A 5803-nucleotide genomic window follows, 5' to 3' on the forward strand; every position below is an offset into this window, starting at 1 on the left:
ATGGTGTTGGAAAGCATTATGGTTTGCGTGGACAACAGTGAGTACATGCAGAATGGGGACCTCTTACCCACCCGGCTGCAGGCTCAACAAGATGCTGTCAACATAGTCTGTCACTCTAAGACCCGCAGCAGCCCTGAGAACAACGTGGGCCTCATCACACTGGCCAATGACTGCGAAGTGCTGACCACACTCACCCCTGACACCGGCTGCATTCTTTCCAAGCTCCACATTGTCCAACCCAAGGGCAAGATCACCTTCTGCACTGGCATCCGCGTGGCCCATCTGGCTCTGAAGCACCGACAGGGCAAGAATCACAAGATTCACGTCATTGCCTTTGTGGGAAGCCCCGTGGAGGACAACGAGAAGGATTTGGTGAAACTGGCTAAACGTCTCAAGAAGGAAAAAGTAAATGTTGACATTATCAATTTTGGGGAAGAGGAGGCGAACACAGAAAAGCTGACAGCCTTTGTAAACACATTGAACGGCAAAGATGGAACCGGTTCTCATCTGGTGACAGTGCCCCCTGGGCCCAGCTTGGCCGATGCCCTCATCAGTTCTCCGATTCTGGCTGGTGAAGGTGGTGCCATGCTGGCTGGGCCTTGGTGCCAGTGACTTTGAATTCGGAGTGGATCCCAGTGCTGATCCTGAGCCGGCCCTGGCCTTCTGTGTCTCTATGGAAGAGCAGCAGCAGCGGTAGGAAGAGGAGGCCCGGTGCGCAGCTGCAGCCTCTGCGGCTGGGGCAGGGATTGCTACAGCTGGGGCTGAAGGCTCAGACGACGCTCTGCTGCAGATGACCATCAGCCAGCAGGAGCTTGGCTGCTCCGGGCTCCCTGACCTAAGCAGTCTGACCGAGGAGGAGCAGATCGCCTATGCCATGCAGATGTCCCTGCAGGGTGCAGAGTTTGGCCAGGCAGAATCAGCTGACATCGATGCCAGTTCTGCCATGGACACGTCTGAGCCCGCCAAGGGGAGGGCCAGCGTTGACTCCCCACCCCCGTCACATATCAAGTCCCCTGGTGTTCATGTCCTTAGCCCTCTAGGCCTGGAACCGTTCTTCAGGGTTTCATAGATGAGCTTTTTGAGGAGCAGAGGGAAAGAAACACCTAGATCTACGTTTCTTGTTTGTAAACCTTGCTAAGGCAACAGAATGAACACAGTCCGGGTTGGGTAAGTGTCCTGATGTTCTATAATTTTCCTTCCTTCTTGGTGGGAGCAGTCTGGACTGGTGTATAGGATATTGTCTTCCCAGGAGGGTGAAAGAGGGTCTAAGGCAAAGAAAAAGGAGGTGGTGTCTGACAGCAAGAAATCTGAACATGATGGCATCTGTTTTTATCCTGTATGCTCAGGAAGCAAAGTTCCAGTTTCTCTGTTTGGTCACTAATAAATGTGTGAGTTTGTACCATTAAAAAACAAAAAACAAAAAACAAACTTTTGTGCTTCAAAGAACACCATCAAGAAAATGAAAAAAGAAAACTGATAGAATGGGAGACAGTATTTGAAATCATCTATCTGATAAGAGTCTAGTATCCAATATCTGTAAAGAACATTTGCAACTCAGGGGCGCCTGGGTGGCTCAGTCATTAAGCGTCTGCCTTCGGCTCAGGTCATGATCCCGGGGTCCTGGGATCGAGCCCCGCATCGGGCTCCCTGCTCAGCGGGGAGCCTGCTTCTCCCTCTCCCACTCCCCCTGCTTGCGTTCCCTCTCTCACTGTGTCTCTCTCTGTCAAATAAATAAATAAAATCTTAAAAAAAAAGAACATTTGCAACTCAAAAATAAAAAGACAAATAACCCAATTTAAAAATTGGCAAAAGATTTGAATAGATTTTTTCCTAAAAATATTTATACAGAGAGAGGGAAAATAGGTATTTCTCTATAAATATATAGAAAAGGGCCAATAAGTACTTGAAAAGGTGCTCAAGGTCATTAGTCATTAGGAAAATGCAACTCAAAACCACAATGGGATACCATTTCACACTCACTAGGATGGCTGTAATAAAAAACAACAGACAATAAAAAGTGTTAACAATGTGTGAAGAAATTGGAACCCTCATAAATTGCTGGTGGGAATATAAAATGGGGCAGCCACTATAGAAAACAGTGTGGTGGGTCCTCAAAAAACTCAGTATAGACTATATGATCCAGCACTTCCACTCCTATTCCACTGCATGCCCAACAGAATGGAAAACCGGGACTTGAATAGATCATTGCATGCCAGTGTTCACAGCAGCATCATTCGCAATAGTCAAAAGTGGAAGCAATCCAAGTATCCATCAACAGCTTCATGGATAAGCACGGTGATATAGCCATACAATGAAATATTATTCAGCCTTAAAAAGGAAGGAAATTCTGACACCTGCTACAACATGGATGGACCTCGAAGATATCATGCTAGTGAAAGAAGCCAGACACAAAAGGCCACCCATTTCATGATTCCATTTATATGAAATATCCTAGTAGGCAAATCCACAGAGAGAGGAAGTAGATTAGTGGTGTCGGGGGCCAGGGAGAGGAAGGATGGGGAGTGACTGCTAACGGGTACAGGATTTCTTTTTGGAGTGATGAAAAATGTTCTAGAATTAGAGGGTGGTGATGGTGGTATGACCTTGTGAATATACTAAAAACCACTGAATTGTGCACTTTAGAAGGGTGAATTTTATATTACGTGAATTGTCAATCAACAAAAAAAGCTAGTGTTGGTTCATAACTTTCCTGAGAGCTTCCTGGGTGATATCTGAAATTGGCCCCCAATGTGGAGACAGGCCACTCTAGGTTGGAAGGTGATGGTTTTAATAAACAAAGGGAACTTACACACAAGGCTTGTTTTGGGCAACAGCAAGACAAATGGATCCCTGCACCTGCCCACCAAATCTTAAAAGTTTTTAAAGAGGCCTTAACTGGATTCAGTCACGTATACCACGTGGGTGTTTTCAACACCATTACCTCAAGGCTATGTCCTTAGAGCTGCTTCTGGAATTGGGAAAGATAAGCAGAACCACGTTCCAAAGACAGGGGAAGGGGGAAGGAGCCTCTATCACCTGAGTCCAGATCATGGGTCAACTGTTGGTCACAACTTCTTGGTGACCTTCGCCAGCATGCTTATCATGGTAAGTTTGGAAACAAATATTTTTAAAGAGAAGAAAAAGCACCTCCCACGTTTTCACCAGGATGATGTCACAGGCTAGGGGACACATCAGCAAAGGATGTGGGAAAGGATGGGGTGAGTGTAGCCAGTGTTGGGGATGACTGCTACAGACCTTTGGAGGGCCGGAATGTCAGCTTAGACTACGTGCGGGACAAGGAAGAGCCATGAAGTGTTCTGGAGAGAATAAGCCGGCCCCAGCTGGGAGGTCATGCAAGAATCTGGGCAAGAAGCAGGCTCCGATGATGGTCACCATCCCATTGAATACTGAAAATATGTTCTTCCTGTAAACCAGTGAGTGTTCATCATGTGTATGCACAATAAACAATGAATGGCGATGGCAACATTATTTACGAGAGAGAGAAAATGGAAACCATACCAGTGTCCAATAATAGGATCTCTGCAGTTGTAGGAGAGAACGTCACATGGAAAGATGTTCAAAATACATTAAGGGAAAAAAGCAAACACACTAAGAACCTGATTTTTGTAAAAAAAAAAAAGTTATTTATAACCCCATCTTTATATCCAAGTGGAGATAGAGAAGCTAAAATGTTACTGATAGTTCTCTGCTTGGTGGAGTTAGCTTGACTTTCTTCGTCTTGTGTTTTCTTTTTTTTTAAGATTTTATTTATTTATTTGACAGAGAGAGACACAGTGAGAGAGGGAACACAAGCAGGGGGAGTGGGAGAGGGAGAAGCTGGCTTCCCGCGGAGCAGGGAGCCCAATGCGGGGCTCGATCCCAGGACCCCGGGATCATGACCGGAGCTGAAGGCAGACGCTTAACGACTGAGCCACCCAGGCGCCCCTGTCTTGTGTTTTCTGTTTAAAAATTACTTTTCTATGATGAACATGTATTCATTAAAAGCATAAACATTAATTTAGATAAAATGGTAGAGAAAAAAATCCCATTTTGCCAATTTTCTGGTTATTCACGGGCGAATCCAGTGAATCCAGGGGCAGCGGGAGGCAATATCAACAGGTCACCAAATAATTAAAAAAAAAATTTGCTTTTTACTTTTGGCAACAGGGCAGAGCCAGGAGCTGAGAGGACCAAGGCAAGAACGCGATTCTCAATATTTGGGAGCCAAAGAAGCTAAGCAGGTCTACACTGCCAGTGGGCAGAAGGTATAACACTTTGGCATAAGAGGGACGCCTGGGTGGTGCAGTCGGTTGGGCGTCTGCCTTTGGCTCGGATCATGGTCCCAGAGTCCTGGGATCGAGCCCCACATTGGTCTCCTTGCTCCGTGGGGAGTCTGCTTCTCCCTCTGCCTGCCACTCCCCCTGCTTGTGCTCTCTCTCTCTATCTGGCAAATAAATAAATAAAATCTAAAAAAAAAACCAAACACCAAAAAGCACTTTAGCATAAGGAAGAACTTTCATCCATTCATGTATTCATTTGTTCATTCATTCATCTACCAGTTTGGTGAGCAGCTTCTATGTGTTAGGCCTGGGAGCTCAGTTCTAGAGTTTACTTGTACTTGAGAAACGGTGCTTGCCCTTGCCAAGCTAGGAGTTGGTTTATAATAAATCTATATGCCCCATATTGAAATTGCTTACCTAGTAGAGTAAATAGTTTGAGTGATTTCTATGTGTCATGTGCCAAGTGCTTTATATAGATCATCCCATTTGCTCCTCTCAACAACCAAACGAGGTAATTGCTAGTATTATTACTCCCTTTTATAGATGATGAAACTGAGCTCTTGACAAGTTAGCAGTTTACCCAGGTTTCTAGGTTCGGAAGTGGTGGGCCTTCCACCTACTAACCTGCCTGACTCCAAGGTGCACAGGAGGGCAGCCTTCGTCATCAGCCAGGAGACACGTGCTCACCTTGACAATGTTTAATGAGTTCCTGCTCTGGGCCAGGCGCTGCCTGGGTGCTGGGGACAGAGGGGTCGAAGGCAGGGCCTGCCGTCAAGCAATGCACAGAACTAGGTGGGAAGCATAGGTGGATACCACCCTCATTCCACAAGAGAGAAAACTGAAGCTCTGCGAGGTTGAGAGGCATTTCTGAATTTGACACATGACAAAGCACATCAAAACAGGTCCATTTTCTTGCTTCTCTTCATGTTCTTATTTGGGGTTTTGCAGGTACTCATGAATTAGTGCAATATTCACAAATTTTGCGCACAGCAGTTGGGGAATGTTTTGTGAGACTAATTTTTTTTTTATGATTTATTTATTTGAGAGAGAGAGAGAAAGAGAGAGCACACAGGTGGAGGGAGGGGCGGAAGGAGAGAGAGAATCCTGAAGCAGACTCCATGCTAAACGCGGAGCCCCATGACAGGCTCGATCCCAGGACCCTGAGATCATGACCTGAGCCGAAACCAAGAGTCAGCTGCATAACCGACTGAGCCACCCAGGTGCCTCAGTGAGACTAGTTCTTAAAATTCTTATATTTGTGTTTTATAGGTCTAGGCGTAACATGTAGGGAGCATGATACCAATTCTTTACATTGTTCGACAGCCCCAGTTCTCAAAGTGTGGTTGAAAGACTCCTGGAGATCTCTGAGCCCTTCCAGAGGGTCTGTAAGGTCAAAACTATTTTCATAACAGTAAGACGTTATTTGCCCTTTTCATGCCAACTCTTTCCTGTGCGTACAGTGTTTCCCAGAGGCTGCTTGGTGTGTGGTGTCATCACTGCTCTGATGGCTAATGGAATGTGTG

General features: G+C 45.9%; 1 pseudogene; it reads left to right on the forward strand.

Moving 5' to 3' along the window:
* LOC113922333 lies at nucleotides 1-1069 on the forward strand (annotated as a pseudogene).
* The last annotated feature ends 4734 nt before the right edge of the window (nucleotides 1070-5803 follow it).

The sequence above is a fragment of the Zalophus californianus genome, chromosome 9 (genome assembly GCF_009762305.2).
Source record: "Zalophus californianus isolate mZalCal1 chromosome 9, mZalCal1.pri.v2, whole genome shotgun sequence".
NCBI classification, from domain to species: Eukaryota; Metazoa; Chordata; class Mammalia; order Carnivora; family Otariidae; genus Zalophus; species Zalophus californianus.